This window comes from Perna viridis, chromosome 13, assembly GCF_037379345.1.
Source record: "Perna viridis isolate PV_CMFRI_1.1 ecotype Kerala chromosome 13, ASM3737934v1, whole genome shotgun sequence".
NCBI classification, from domain to species: Eukaryota; Metazoa; Mollusca; class Bivalvia; order Mytilida; family Mytilidae; genus Perna; species Perna viridis.
In genome coordinates this window covers 32,493,862-32,511,240 of record NC_142457.1, presented here as the reverse complement: position 1 = coordinate 32,511,240, position 17,379 = coordinate 32,493,862, and the positions used below count along the sequence as shown (strand labels likewise).

Genomic DNA, 17,379 nt, shown 5'->3' with positions numbered 1-17,379 from the left:
TTTTTCATTACTTTCAGAAATATTTCTACATCTACAGTAGCAACGTGTATTATCGTTTAAACAAGTTTAATAAGTTAGCTTAAATATTTAATTGACATGGTAAATACGCAGACTTTCTAAATCTAAAATAGAACATAGAACATGGAATATATTTTATTGCCAATTAAGGGCCCACAAGGGCTACATGAGTATAGTATACATACATATGGCTAGCCTTCGTTTTCGACCAACTCAAAAAGAACCTTTCTATCATTAGAAAAATTTCACACACTATAAAAAATGAGTTTCGTTTCCTACGGCATTTACCTGATATTTGTTACAAAAACGTTCGTTTCTGGGAACGTTAGAGTGTCGATCGATCTCAATCATCAGTTTATGAGCTGAAATACGTAATTTAAAAATATATTTTCTTAGTTCAAGGTTTTTAATTTCTGCTAAATAATTCTCAAAACCAAAATACCGTTTTAACTTAGAGTATGTGCACAATATTCCATTTTTCAAATTTAGCTTTTGTGGAGTACCAAATTAACTATCTCTATACGTGAAATATGTTAGAAAGATTGTCAAGCCATCAAGGAAACCAAGATTCTAGCGAAAATCAAAATAATGTAATCCAGGGACAAAGACTAGACTTGGGAAACAGACAAACACAACAAAGGACATAAAATAAAGAAAATAATACATACAAAGTAACAAAAGTAAATGAGCAACTCGGACTTCACTAAAAACTGGGGTCATGGACCAGGTGCATCCGTAGGGTAAGCGTCCTCTACTTTTTTTTAGAATTTTAGTGTGTGTATCGGATCAGAGACCTATAATTATTTGTTAATTACGACACAGGAATTAAGTAACTTGTAATTTGTTTACAGGTGCTAGACTGGGACTGTAACTTAGGATTTTACATAGTGAGAAAATTATAATTCAATATTTATAACTTTGTTATTTTTATCAAATTGTGTGTTTATCACGGAATTTATATACCTGCTACATGTACTTGAAAAATAAATCAAATCATTATTAACAAATGTAAACCTTTATATTCTGTAAAACATTGCCCGATTATGCAAATTTAATTTCATATATTCTAACACAGACCTGATCTATATATAGGTCTGATCCTTAACACTGAATATTTATTTAAAAACTTTACTGTTAAAAATTGAAATTTGCGGTTCTTATGGTCAGGGTCATCCAGTTCGTATTGGTGGTGTTTTGCTGTTTGGTTTCGGTGGAGTAGGGAGCTCGTCTCGAGTGCAGGAGTGCTGGCCGAGTCATACCAAGAACTATAAACGTATTGATCACCGCTAGATGTTGCCGGTCTGGCAAGCTATTTTCTGACTTGGTGTCATCCTGGATAAATGGAATTCCAACCCCTCCCGTTGTACGAGTAGTATTTTGGTGGATAGAGTCGGGCGGCTGGTTGGCTCGGAGTAGAATAATGTGTCTAAGTTAGGTGACATATGCCTACCCGCGTGCTGAACATTGCTTCTAGAATCTAGCACAAGAAAGATCCGCGGCTCAGCCCATCTGACTAGTACAAAGAAGGATTTTGCAATAAATCAAGCTTTCTCAATCTGAAAAGCATGAAAAGCAATCAAAGGAACCAAGATTCGAGCAGGGAAAATAGACACACACACTAATAAACACTAAGCAACTAAAATATAACACATACAAAGAAACAAAAGTACATGAGCAACCCGGGCTAAAAACTTGGAGCATTGACCACTGAGGTGCATTGGTGGAGTAAGCGTCCTCTACTTTCCTAGAAATACCCACCGACTTCCTCATAAAATGTCTAGTCCAGGTAGACGAAATTAAAGAGGAAAGGAAAATTATGGAACGGCGAACAAATTGGTTCATATGGTGCAACTTGATACACCATATATATTACAATCCACAGGTTCATGAAAGTAAAACCATTACATATCACTCGTTTAACAACAACAAAACGTAGATGTTCCTGTTATAGTTAATAATTAAGTCAATAAAAAGATATCATGCACACATTTTGAAGCTACGTTTTATTTGAATATGTTTTATGAGATTTTATGATATTGATAATAATTAGACTGCTATCGGTAACTCATGCAGCAAATTGAATTCTAATCAAAATTAAGACAGTTTAAAAATCCGAATGGCTTCTTAATCTGGGCAATTTTGAAAAATTTATTACAGCTGATATCTAGGTAGTAGTAATATACTAAAATGGTCGCAAACACTGAATATAAGATGTTTTTGACGAGATTTATGACGTTATTCCAGAAAGAACAGTATGCATTTATGTTACTTTTACAAAATCCTTTAACTTTAAACATTTCTGCAATTTTTAAGTTGATATTTGTGTGGAATGGAAGTGGCCACCCATCTGTTGACTCAAGATATTTTACACGAGTTGTAACTGACGATTATACATAAAATATATGAAGCACGAGAGTCAACACGCATGTGGCAATTTTAAGAGTAAAAAACTGCGCAAAATTTGGTGTTTTCCAATCTTTTTCACAGATTTCCCCTATCTCAGTCATGTTTGAAGTATATGTTCAAATTATTACCATAAACCACTCAAATCAACTACAAAACATTGAAGAGCTCGAGAAACAACATAAAATTTTCTTCATGTAGACTTCGTTATAGAGACCGAATTTTGCCCCTACCGAACCAAGTTCTTTTATAATACTTTCGCCTAATATATCAGGTTGATGCTGGCCATTTTTTTTAATTACATGTATTTGAACGGTTGTAGTTTTAAAGTAGCGGTCTTTATAAAAATCGGACAGTGGGTGATTCATGTATGTCAAAAACCCACCAAACGGACTTCCTTCTAATTCAGAAACAATTACACACCATATTGAATCAGTTGTAGTTTGTCACTCGGTTGTTAAAAATTGCACTTTAGAGATATATAAAAATTATATAGATTGTGTGTCAAATTGGCATTTTTCAAACGATGTCATTCTTGGTTTGGTTTTAGTGGAAGAAGAATTATGTTTTTTTTTCAAATATATATATCTGACTGAATACATATATGACTAAAGATTCTTAAGTAAAAATATAGCACATGTAGACCGAAAAAGAATCGTTTGTTCGGTGAGCTTTTCTACACTATGAATGGGTGTCTGAATCTTATATGGACTGGTACTTAATGTGAAGCTACTGATATAGATTTAAGCTGTATTACATTTAAAGGATATTTTAAACAGCATCTTTTCCATTTTGCTGTCTTTGAAGTTGAGGATAAATTAGCATTCATTTTCCTGATTTTCGAGAAATGCGGAATTGAGAAAACTTAATTATTTAGAGATAAAAGAAAGAAAACTCGTTAGATGGCTGCTTGGTAGAAACTATAGTAACGGTTGTTCATTTCTTTGAACAGATGCAGCGACTAAAACTTCAAGCAAATGAAATCAGATAAATAAAATAACTCCTGCATCCTATAAAAACAGTCTTACTGTGTTGTTAAGGTATGTCACGTATCACTAATATAAAATGAGGAAGTTCGTCTTATTGTTTACTAGTATCAGATCGAGTTTTCTTGTCTCCCATTTTCTGTTGACTTCGCATAATCAAAGTGCTAAGGCATTGAGTCAAGGAAGATCTCAATGTAATAAAAAAAATAATCATGTAACCAAATTGTAAGCTAAATAACCCGATCAAAACTTAGTTCTTTTAAAGAATAACCACTGTTTTAACGCGGTGTATATTTATACAGTTTATCAATATATATTTGGACCTTCTTTTGTATTATTGCTTTTGGTATTCATGGCTGTACACGTACGTTGATGTCCTCAAATTTTCGAACACTTAAATCCGCATTTCTTACATAATATGAATTCCACTGAGAATCACTGACTCAATATTCGATGAATTTTCAAAGTAAGAATGGATCCACGCCTTGAACTTTCGGTTTGGAGATGCATGAAGTAGAAATGGATCCTGCAGACTGGAGGAAGTTGAACAAAGGCCTAATCTCAAGGGAGAAATGAGCAAAAAACTTCTCGTTGTTTGTGCTCACTTTGAAGTAGAATTTTTATAAGATTACAATACAAGTAACTCTTATGTTTTACAAACATATAAGTGCTACGAAATCAGGCTTAATGTTTTTATAGTTTTTTATGAGATGTTGACATATACATTTACAGCTGCTTCATGCTACAGCAGCTACGCATACATGTACCAGCACTTGGGAACCATGAACTTTTTTCATGCTTAAATAGTGTCCCAGCACAGAAATGATCTGTTTTACGTTTGCTTTCTCCTCACTTCATCTAGCGAAACTTCCAAGTGATAACCACTGAAAAGAAATCAAGGGGGAAAATCATAACAGTGTCTGATATATGCAAAATGTTACAATGTAAATTCATGAAAATATATATATATATATTAACCATATGATATGGAGAAACCTTCTCTTGTTGGGAACTATTGTTACATGTACATATAATTTCGTGCAAATCAGGCAAAAATAAAGGTTGCGTGGTTATAACAGTCCCAGGTTTTTACTGTTTTTGACAAAAATCCAAGACGGGAAAGGAGTCATGGCCATCGCCACTATACGTCCCCTAAGTTACATGATGTCTCCATAGATGGTCTCCTTCCTTTCAGAAAAAAAAACTCTTGGACTTCATCACATCAGAACCAAACTTTATTCTATACCTCTCACTCTACTACACTCCCTTTACAAAACAAGTCTTAACACTCCTGTTTCTGACCCCACCTCATCATTATACAGACTTGTTGCCATCATTTTGGATATTGGTTTCCACAGAATCTTTAAACCAGTTTGTGTGAAAAGTCAAGATGAAGAAAAACGATAATTTCTTCCACTACCTTTTGTCAACAAAGGTATAGGTGCAATTAACTTGGCTAACATCCTCCATCACAAAAACGTCACCAACAAAATTCCCCCATATTTCAAAGACAAATCCATACCAATTATTTCATATTCCTATATTCACCCATTGCATCCAAAATTTTCAATTATAAAAGGCTATTGCAGAACCCCGAGATTGAGGGCTTCAAGGCTAAACCACCTGACTGACTGTTCTTGCAAAAACTATCCATTCAAATATGGTCCTTCTAGTCACGTCGTTACGGGAGATCTCTGCGTAATATACTTTCTAAAGGTCCCAAGTACCGTGAACCACGCTCCATAAATTGGAATTATAACTTTAAAGTTCTTATGGATGCCGTCGAGGACTATGCAAGAAAATGGATAAAATGAGAACAAGAAGACATTGATTCTCTGTCAGAATGTTTACATGCCGTGAGGTCTTTAATTTTGAAACGAATGAAAGTTTTAAGTAGTTCAATGAGTGCCAAAGCTACATTAGTTTTCAAAGACCCCGATGTAGCAAAAACATTGTCTACTATACATGACAAGTATGTTGTCGTACCAGCAGACGAAGCCCAAAACAACATTGTTTTTGTCTGCAAAACGTTTTACATTAAATATTTACTATCAGAAGTAGACGTAGAGAATAATAACAGTGATAAGATCTATACTGCTACCACACTCTCCAAAGAAGAGATTGTGGAAAACCATAAATCTGTGCTATCCTCTTTTGGTCTCTCTACCAAGGACGATGATTGTGATTTACCGTCCATGTACTGGATTCCTAAACTCCACAAGAATCCATACAACGTTTCATAGCTGGATCTGCAAAATGTACCACCAAACCTCTTTCAAACCTTTTAACTTCTATACTCACAACTGTTCAAGAGGGTCTGCTGTCCTACCACAACACTTTTTACTCCCGTAGTGGTATTAATTCAATGTAGATCCTGAACAATTCGAAAGATCTTTTGGAGACAATCAGTTTAAAACTATTATCTGAAGATAATAGCATTAAAACCTATGATATTTAAACACTGCATACGTCTATTCCCCAGACTCAGCTAAAATCCCGACTTAAAAACATTATACATCGTTGTTTTTCCAAAAAAGATGGTACACCTAGATACAAATATATAGTTCTTGGTAGCGATTCCTCATACTTTGTAAGAAATTATTCCAAGTCATCTTCCAAATATACAGAGGAAGATGTTTTTTTTACAAAATGCTGGAATTTTTAATCGACAACATATTTGTCCAGTGTGGTGGACGTGTTTTTCAACAAACGGTCGGCATTCCAATGGGAACAAATTGTGCTCCTTAACTTGCTGCCCTATTCCTTCACTCTAAAGAGGCTGACTTTATAGCTGATTTGATCCGGAAGAAAGAATGTCGTTTGGCTAGATCCTTTAATCTCAGTTTCCGAAATATAGATGATGTATTATCTTTAAACAATCCTAATTTCGGGGATTTGATACATCGCATCTACCCCAAAGAATTGGAGATAAAGGATACTACAGACATTGTAATGTCAGCCTCATATCTTGACGTACACTTAGAAATCGATGGTAAAGGAAAACTATTGACCAAACTTTACGACAAACGTGACGACTTTTCATTCAGAATTGTGAACTTTCCTTCCATCTGTGGCAACATTCCTTCAGCACCTGCGTATGGAGTGTTCACATCACAACTCATACGTTATGCCAGAACTTGCCGAAACTATGCAGACTTTTTGTATCGCGCTAGAACTCTAACAAATAGACTTCTGGAACAGTGTTATGTTGCTACAAGATTGAAGTCATCACTACAGAAGTTTTTATGGTCGTCATCATGAACTCGTGGATCATTATGGTGTATCCATCTGCACCATGAAAACTGATTTATTCAACGGTTCATAGTTTTCCTTTCCTCGTTTGTCTACCCCGGACTTGACTTTATGAGCAACTCGGCGGGTGTTTCTAGAAAAGAAGAGGACGTTTACCCTACCGGTGCACCTGGTCCATGCTCCCAATTTTTAGTGGAGTCCGAGTTGCTCATTTGCTTTTGTTACTTTGTATATATGATTTTAGTTACTTTATGTTCTTTGTTGTGTATGTCTGTTTTCCATGTCTGGTCTTTGTCCCTGGATTGCATTCTTTTGATTACCGTTATAACCTTGGTTCCCTTGATTACTCTTAAACCACCTGGTCAATATTCCCACAGTGATCAATAATGTGGATTGAAATTTTGCAAACAATATTTCTGTCATTATTCATAGTTTTGTCCTACATTAAAAAATGTTAATATAGTATATATCTAATATATTTCAGTGTTTTTAGGTTTATGCTTAAAATATTTCTATCAGCTGTATTAATTAAGAAAAAAATAACATTTCTTTCTCTAAAATAATTCAAATTTGTCTGAAATAACGTAACAAACTTTGTAAAAATGTTCAGCATCTCATGAGCACATCTATGTTTCAATAACTATTAATAACAGGTAACATAAGTAAGAGTGGAACAGGTTACTTTTTCACCTGTCATTGTTAAAACAACATCCCCTCATAACCAGATAGATCATCAAAAGTGGTTTGAAGTGATGAGTTCGAAACAATAGATTAAAGTCATTTCAATGACAAAAATCTTCTAAATACAGAAAATGGAAAACTTGTTAAGGATATTGCTTCAGCGCTTCTTCCATGTATGATTTTAGCTACTTGCTGATTTATAATGTTCATAATATCCCTTTTGAGACTCGATAAGACGAGGGGGGGGGGGGGGGTTCGTTTAGTAAAAAAGACGAAAAGGAATATTTCATTAAAATTTGGTAATGCGGTGGATATCTTAATCTATAAATCGTGCTGAAACTTAGTATATCGGTCCTTGAAAGTTGTCTTTGCGGAGAAAGCAACAATAACGCATTTAATTTCATTCAAAAAGATTTTTGTAGACACAAATAAAGATTTTTTTTTTACTAATGATAAACTGACTTTCTGAAAATAGGTGTGTTCCTTTTTTGAAATTTGGTAGAATGTCGAGTTAAAAACAAATAATTCACACTATATGCAAACCTCCGCTTAGGGAGACAGGGCAATATGAATAAAATCAAATTGTTATTGTCATTGAATATTTATGTTTTGTTATTTTGTTTTGTTTTGTCTTTGCTTTTTTGTTTTTGTTCTTTTCTTTCACAGAAAATTTCTCACCCTTAGGCCTTGTGAGCTAAAAGGGGGAGTTATAATCAGGCTATTTTGAAGTATATATAACCTATTGAATTGGTGGGTTACATAGTATTCATGGTATAGTCTATAATTGACGGTTGACGGCATGAGATGCAATAATAAGTCCCAGTACACTATATACAACTTTATTTACATCCGGTGAAAATACATGTGTACAGTTCGGAAGTCAGCGACAGACTCCTCGATTCAACTAGACAAAAACCTATTCTATATTTTCACAGAGGATCATAAAACACTTTCAGCATTCCGAATTTTTTGTAGGTATTACATCATTTAGCGATAATTGCTATATTGACAAATTTGCTTGGGGCGGTTTCTCAGCTCAATGACAAACATAAAGATTAACAGGGGATTAAAGAACAATTGGGCGACCAAAGTCAATTACAAGTAAATAAATGTCATTCAATTAATATAGATACTTTAGATACTCCACTAAAAAAACTAGGAGCATATGGACCAGGTGTACCTGTAGGGTAATTCCGATTAGAACCAGTCTATAGTTTTCATTGGGAACTTCTTACGCACAAATAAAACAAGAAAAATATACAAAATAAGTACATGATCATTTATGTTAATAGGTGTTTTCTTTAAGTAGCACTCCACCTAAGAATCATGCAAAATGTGATTCATGGTAGGAAAGCCTACATATTTTTAGTTTTAATATTTTGTTTAAAATGTCATACTACACAGAAAGTAACATGCGGTTTTTCACATAACCCATGTTCACAGGAGATAAAATTAATATAGAATGCACTGTAGAATTCCAAAATCAAGGGAGATAACTCTGTAAATGACGCTAAAATACAATGGAAACTATTGAATTTTCCATGTGGATTATCTCCTAAGAGCAGGCAGATTGGAATGACTAATTATACATTTCATCACACAGACCTATAAAACAACTTAATAACAAAAATAGAAGTATATAGCTTTTTTTATGCATATCACATTTTACAGAATTTGCATGATTCTTAAAAAGACTGCTGCTTAACATTTTGTTGAATTACAAAATTAGTGTTGAAAACTTTCTTCATTCAAATCAAACAACCGTGTATAATAACAACAAAGATCGAGGGCAAATAACTTACAAGGAGCATATGTTGTTAACTTAACGAAGCTTATGGTGTACTGATTGTTTTGATCATCTTCAAAGTTCGGAGCGACCCGATAAGTTATATGATTCGGAACAGATGCTTTAAAAATCATGCATGGATATCTTATACTATAATCCTCAACCCTCGGAGCTTTTAGAAATTAACTTCGACTCTAAAAACAACTTGACTAAATTCACGATATATACACCAGTAATTAAGGATGCCACCGTACATATCGTTAATTAATGGATGTGTAAGCTATATGAACATGCAAGTGCATGTGAAAAATCCTAAATGCAAGCTTAATTTAGCACATCTGGGTGATCGCTAAAGGAAGAATGTCAGACGCGCTGAAACGTAACTCGTATTGACATAATTTGTTGGTCAAGTCTGGCAAGTATGATATATACGTATGCCAATAACATTGGCATGCAGCTCCAATTAAGGGTGAGGTCCGTGCATGGTGGTTGGACCCCCTTATTTATGTGAAAAGTTAAATGGTTAAATTAGTTGTTTAAGGGGACAAAATTGGCAAAAATATTAGCCACTTTTCTTGGGCTAAAATCTCTGAATTGGCGCCTGCATGCCTGTTAAATTTCATTTATAACCAGACGTTAAAGCAGTGCAAGATTTAATTTGTACACAACCATATTAGTGATATTTTTTGTCTTAAATTACCTCTGAAATAGGACTGATTCCCCTAATTTAAGTTTCCCCAATATGTTAAAAAAAACAGCTAAAAAATAATCCAAAACAAGATATTCTATTTTCCTATTGGTAGTCGAAGGGTAGGATATGATGTTTTTGTTCAAAATTACACTGATTAATTGTTTATTTCTTGACATCCTCTACAAAATTAACCATTTTAACTACAAATTCAATGTTTTGTGCAGTTATTCCAAGTTTTAAAAAATGACGCATTTTTTCCCAATAAAAAATATGAGGTAAAGCAAACGATATCACTACCATTTCAAGTTCAGTGAAGTATCCCTATGGTCAGTGCACCAAAAACTTAATAAAGTGATGCCATAAAACTGTAATTTATTGAATTACAAGTCTATGGTGATACTAATAATTAAGTTATGAGCAGTGAACTGTCTTTTTTATAAATAGTACATCCTCGTTTTTTTAACCAAATTTTCATATTTTTCAAAAGCATTGTTAAAGTTTATCAAATTTTAAGTTCATGCACGAGCAATATATACGTTCATGCACCCAACCCCTTTTCAACCGTTTTTAAAGAGGCATCCGACAGTGACCCTACGTGTATGTACGTTCGCTGATAAGAAAATCTGTAATCCCGACCATGGTTTACGTTCGCTGATAAAACAATCTGTAATCCCGACCATGGTTTCAGGAATTCCTGTTTGATATAAAAGGTTGTCATCACGTTTCCATTAAAATATGTATATAATATTCTTCCTTAATTCTCATTTAAAACAAACAAAAAAAGTTTAGATATTAGACAAATAATCTTTAGAAGTCTTAAATTTACTTAAATGTAGTGTACACATAATGCGATAGCCGCTGGCTGTTTTAGGAAAAAAATGTACATAAAGTAATTTTAATGTGATCATTGGTCCATAACAAATGTGTTGTCATTTGACGCTGCGGGGGATCAATAATTGCGAATTAATCCAAATTTCCTTTTATTCTTATCAGTGTGATCATGGGGGAGTAAAAGATAAGAACCTTTCAGTTGATCTTGTCGGTTTTCCTGTTTGTGACACGTAGCTGGTATTCGTGTCAAATTTCACCCCTAGGCGGCCTCATTCACATCATTGTCCATCGATTGCGCATGTTCATAAAGTCATCATCGGCTGCTTATGTTAGGAAGCAACAAGGCGTGGCATCGAAAAAGAAGATTTTTGTAGTTTAATCGGAATCTTTGTTTTTGCAAGTAAACATGGCAGGAGGACAGTGGCAACACGGACTTTTTGGATGCTTTGATAATCTTGGATTATGCATTATCTCCTATTTCGTGCCGTGCTACCAGTTTGGTAAAAATGCAGAGGCAATGGGGGAAAGTTGTCTGCTCTACGGTGTTGGGCTGCTCGTCCCCCTTTTGGACTTATACTTGATCATAACCCTCAGAGGAAAAATCAGGGATTCTAAAGGAATAGAAGGGAGTTGCGTAAGTGACTTACTGACTTGGTGCTTTTGTGGCATTTGTGCTTTAGTGCAAGAAGCTCAAGAAGTTCAGGATATGCGCGTCGGAGGTATGGCAATGGAGAGGCAGTAGAAACGCGGGAAGAAACTTTCCGATGCAATATTCATCAAAAAGTTAGTTTGTTCAGGTTTATTTTATTCATTTAATGGTTCTCCTGTAATTTGTTGGATGTTTTATAGAAAAAAAACCAGCTAAAAGTCGTGATGTACATTTATATTATAGAATTTCTACATGTGTCATCAGGAAAAACCAAACGAAAGAACCCCATTAACTACACACTAGCGCTGGCGACAGATGTTTTGTGTATTGTGTACCGCCTTGGGATGAAAAATCGATTCTTTGTATCACGAAGTTGTTGAATACAAGAGACATTTTTCTCATTTTAAACTGTGCCTAACATTTCTCATTTTCGCGTTGTTGAATGGTTGTTTTTACATATTTTGTTAACCATCTTTTATCAACTGAAAACCTCACTCTTGTTACTGCACTAGTTCGATTACATTTTCCTTCTCATTGCTAAGATAACTTGCCTGAAATTAAAAAATATATTTTGCCTAAAAGAAGGTTGTATAGATTTCTGCCGTTTAAGTTTTAAGTCCATTTTTAATTGTTTATAATTTTTCATTTTTTTAGCTGACTCGTATTTTTTGTAGCTTTTAACTAGTTTATTAGTCTAGCTAGTCAGTATAGCTCGTGTCAGAATTTAGTGAAAGAAATGTTACATGGTGCTTAGCTGTTTATTCTTGTTGCAGGTCTTTATGTAGTATAAAACGTTAAGTTGTAGATACATTTGTATTTTACATCCTAGTTACCTCAGGCAGTAGAAATACATGGCCGATTTTTTTTTTCATTCATTGATTTTTTTTTCATTTGACCTTTAAGACGAAAATTAAGAGTGTCATATATTTTTGTGATTTTTAAGCTTGCCTTGAAGTTGAACTGTCTTTATTTTTAATCTTTGTTGAAATTTTAAATTGATATATTTTTTTCCTATAATTGAATGCTCATCTCTAATACTGCTTCAAGAAATTGTTTTTAATTTGAGATGTATATTTGCATGTAGTCTACAAATACTCTCTAATGTAGTTTAATATTAAGTATGTAATTAAAACAAGTATGAAAAACATGGAAGTTTGCATTTTTTTTTTAAAAAGAAGTAGGTCAAACATTCTGGTGTACATATTCACATCACATGGCCAAAAATATTTTACCTGTACATTCTTTGAAAATTGATGTTCATTTTACAACTCCAGTCCTTTGTCTGTTTACATACTTGAATGGGTAAGAATCGGGCAAAATTGAAAAGTGATGAATTGTGCTCAGAAAGAAGAAACGTAAATTGGAGGATTTGGGTGCATTGTTAATGGTCTAATTAGGATGATTTGACATTTTGTTTGTCTTGGAAGTATCAGAACATGCAGAAAAGCAAGTTCAAAGTTCAATAGAATGATAGGTGAAAAGTGAGCTACATGTACATCTTTTAATTTCCCTTTGGTGATGAAATAGCAGATAGCATTTTGAATAAGCTTGTGTGTTTTTTTCCACCATGATTCACCCACTGCCTAATTCTCACAGAGAACAGCACATAAGAAGTATTTTACCTTTTAAAACTTGCAGTAGTGCAGACACCATGGCCCAATTGCCTTCTCCACTTTGATGGGCTACATGTATTCAATCAGAGTTCAGTCAAGTTGCTCCTTGTAAAAACGGTAAAATAGTAGGAAATTAGCTATGAAGGTTAATGTTTGTTAATCAATGTCTGAGGAGATGACTGCAACCCTACAGGAGAAAACAGTTTTCACAAAAATCAGTTCAAAATCAATAACTTTCTGTTCATGATTGTTTTACAGTACCATGCATGAAATTGAGAAAAAGTACTTTGAAAAGTACATACAATGAACATGTACCTAATGGAATTACATTCGTATTTGTAAAGCTATACATCCTAATTTGTAGTAAGGTCAAGGTATGAGTGCTTAATGGATGGAAAAGACTAAAAATATGGAGGCAATATTTTCTTCATGCTTTAATTGCTTCTGTACTTGTTAACAAGAAGCAGCATACAAGAAACAAATGAAATAAGCAACCCAAACTCCACCAAAAAAATGGGAGCATTTTGGAATCCTTATTTCTAAGATTTATAGGTGTTAGAGGTCTGTGTGATTAGACTTGTAGTCTCATTTGAAAGAATGGGTTAATATAGTCCTATCTCATACATGTACTCCGTGAAGTTATAGTCCATTATCCTTGCTTGTACGTAAAATAAAGTTAAGTTCTAACTCTTGTATTGTTAGTCTCACTGTATGGAATCCCAGGAAAACTGTCTGTGGATATGGAATTCGAAGTCCGGGTTTTTTAATTACAATATACTCCTGGCTAAAATCAGAGAAAACATAATCTTGGCGAAAATCCGTGCATTTTAGATCAGGGTTATATAATTGATAAGGTCGATAGGAACGCAATCGGTTTATCTAGTTCAGCATTTGCTCGTATCGGATTTGAACCATGTGACTGCTAATTAACGGATAAGTGACATGAAACACAATCTAGCGTAACGAAATGATTATTGCGGATTATAGATTTGACAATATATAATTGATTACACATGTGTTTCCCACTCGACATATCAATATTGAGCAACACGGATCTATGTAAATAAAGTCATTCTAGGTATTTTGTTTTCATTACATTGATGAGATCTATAACACGCACTGGAAAGTTTGTTTATTTGAGCTTACATTGATCGGTTATTTCTCCAAGGCAAACGAAGCATGCACACAAGAAAATGGCACTACCAACGCCTAAGCGAAATTGAAACACACCACTAATTAACAACGAAAAATGCACATGAAACACAATTTAACCGAATACTGAAGATTATTAGAATCATGGCGGATACTTGAGCTAAAAAAAAACAAAAAAGACGGAATGGATGGGGCGCCGGGCCTGGATTAACTACTAGCCTAGTTAATGGGTTTCTTGAAGAATGTTAAAATAATTATTTATACCCAGACTTTTTTCAAATAAACAAAATATTTTGGTCTTGAAGATGGGAGGAAAAACTGTGTTGGAAATAATGTCTAATCACTCTGATCCGAAAATTATGCTTACATATAATATATACAGGGAGTACAAGCATACGCACTGCTGTAACCAATCGAACGCGCCGTGCAGCAAATTTTAAAGGAACAAAACAGGAAAAATTAAATGTGTTTGTTAATCGATACTTTTTTTTTTATTAAAAAAATGTTTTTTTTCGCGAACTTTTACTACTTAAATAGCTTTGTATTTGTTATTGCTGCTCGGACGTTAAACCCCAACAAAAAACAAAGTAAACTTGCCAATCATTCAACTGAAAAAAATGTGTATCGTGAAATTACAGTGAAAATGTATACAATTTCATTATAACCTTGCTTTCAATTTTTGCGCATGAATGTGTAGGTTGTTATGAGAAACGGTTTTATTCATTAAAAGCAAACAATGCAAAAATTTTGAATAATACTCGATAATTCATACACTACGCACCTGCAGGCTACAATACATTCTACACGGCCATACCACTGATAATGGTCGTACATTTCAGCTGTAGAAAAGACTTTTTAAGCTTACTCTTGGATATATTCAGTGTTAAACAATGAGATTTAACTTCTAAACGATTGAATTCTATAAATATCAAACTTAGAAATGTTTAAAACGGTTATAAGAAAAATTGGGTGTTGCATCATTTCCTTCGAAGCTTCCTCTTAACAAAACTCACATAGAAAGAATGGTCATTGTTTATTTTTGCTCATTTAAAACAACCAACATGCCAGTTTGATTTTTATTTAACCACCCAATCAAGAATATAAACATTTAAGAGCAAAAATGGGAAAAAAATATAGTTGTATATGTAAGGCTATAATAAAAAAAGGTATACATGTTCACTGCAATTTCACGACGAACAATTGTTAAGCAGAATGATTAAAGAGTTTACAAATAAAATTCAAATTAAAAAGCTATTTATATACTTTAAGTTAGCGAAAAATACGTGGCCGATATGATTTTTTTTAATTTTAAATTTCGATAAATAAACAAACTTACTTTCACCTCTGTTTTGTCCCCGTAGCCTTCAATGTTAAAACATGCTTGTATACCCTGATATATATAAAAAATAGATAAATTAATTCGATGCATATGAGAAATAAATATTTTAACCGTTAGCATGATGAAGATAAATTATGAAATCCGAAGAACATATATCTTCCGAGCCCCCCACTCAATATTAAATCAACGTACTTTTTATTCCTTATAATAGAAGTTACAACTGGTTACTTACAATGAAAATTCCGTTAGGAACATTTATTGTTGATTCCGGTAGGAACAAATATTACAATCAAATTACTAGAGGAATTTATATTCTGTAATATTTCTTCCTATGGAGGAACTCCTGTTCCGTGACACCCTAAGCAGCCATGACAAGTTGCTGCTAGGTGACCAATAACTCGCACAGAACACAAACGCGCAAAACTTCTATTTAAAACAAAATCTCAGCCAAATTGATTTCCTTCCTATATAATGCTTGTTGCTTGTTTATATACATGTACATGTATATGCCAGATGTGATTGTCATTAACAAGTAACATGCACACATGCATTAGATTAGATACGATAACGTAACCTTTTGTCCGATACTCACCCATCAAGGAGTATCGGACACACAGCAGTGACAGATCAGGAGGTGTGCTGGGGTTGACACCCCTCCTTTTTTTGGAAAAATGTGTCATTTTCATGGGTGAAATTGACTGAAAATGGCAAATAATGTCCCAGCACCCCCTTTTCTGAGGGACCCCGACTGGCACCCCTCCATTTCAAAGTGTCTGGGTCCGTCCCTGCAGGGATTGTTATTCTATTGATTTGTATCATGATTAGACATGACTTCCAGTTATTCCACCCTGACTCGACAGCTTAACTATGCATACATACCAATATAATATACATGTACATGTAACATTAGTTAAACATTAAACATGCCGGTAAAATGACGGTCTTTTCATAGAAGAATTCGGCGAGCTTTGCACATGTACCACAGCTACATAAACCCGACTTCCGACAGTCGCATGTTTTTAGTACCATTCTGTGTAAGGATCAGGCAATGAGTGGCACATTGTTTTTCTCAATTTGGTCTGTTATGCCTCAAATACATTCGATATAGGAAACAATTTAAACGAAAAGCTATTCAAATTCATCCCGAACATCTATGACATGGATGTTTTTTTGACTGCTTATATAGGGAAGAAGTGCTGAAAATTTTCCCGCCATTTTTCCGTAATGCATTTCAAATATCTTAAAAAAGGCAAACTTTACAAACACTTTGATGGTTGTTACTGCCACAAGGTATACATACTTGGATAATTAATATCATAAAATCTCTGCGTTTTTTTTTTCATGTGCCAAACTTTATACACCTTTTGCTTGATTCATCAACAGAGAATTATCCTTCATATGTTTTGACACTTGACCTTTATACGATTTTGCGTGTGTGCAAAAGGATATAAGGCTGTATCTCATATTCTCTGACTGTGATGAAAGTTATAATCTTGTGCTATATCTATTGTTTTCTGTACATGACGATCCTGTACTTGAAACTTGGAACATACGCATAACTAGATATGAATATGACTTTAGCTGAGCAGTAGAGAATTCCTATTTATGGTTGGCTCAGGGTACGACGTGCTCGCCTCGTGTGCGGGAGGTCGTGGGTTCGATCCATGATCGAGTCTCACCATATACTTTAAAAGTGGTAGTCTCGGGTTCTCCGCCAAGCACGCGGTATTTAAGGGGTATCAAAATATACAAGAGTAGTAACTGAACCGAACGATGTATCCGAATGTGGTCGTATGGCTTCAGGTCTCCAGGCTGTCGCTTCTACGCAATAAACAAGATCCGACTTAGCGTGAAACAGTCTATAGTACAAAGCTGGTCAATCGTTCTCGTCATGTCACAGGACGTTAAACCATAATTAATTAATCAATCAATATATGGTTGGTTAACTGACTTTATTTCGTCCCGAGTCAGTATCTAG

General features: G+C 34.2%; 1 long non-coding RNA gene across 1 annotated transcript; it reads right to left on the bottom strand.

Annotated features, from left to right (window-relative positions):
* Positions 1–9,536: 9,536 nt before the first annotated feature.
* Positions 9,537–16,475, bottom strand: LOC148600358 (uncharacterized). The gene is made up of 3 exons (XR_015917982.1): positions 16,281–16,475; positions 12,920–13,015; positions 9,537–10,511 (listed from the first exon to the last, which is right to left on the bottom strand). It is a non-coding gene; the product is annotated as an uncharacterized LOC148600358 (long non-coding RNA).
* Positions 16,476–17,379: the final 904 nt, after the last annotated feature.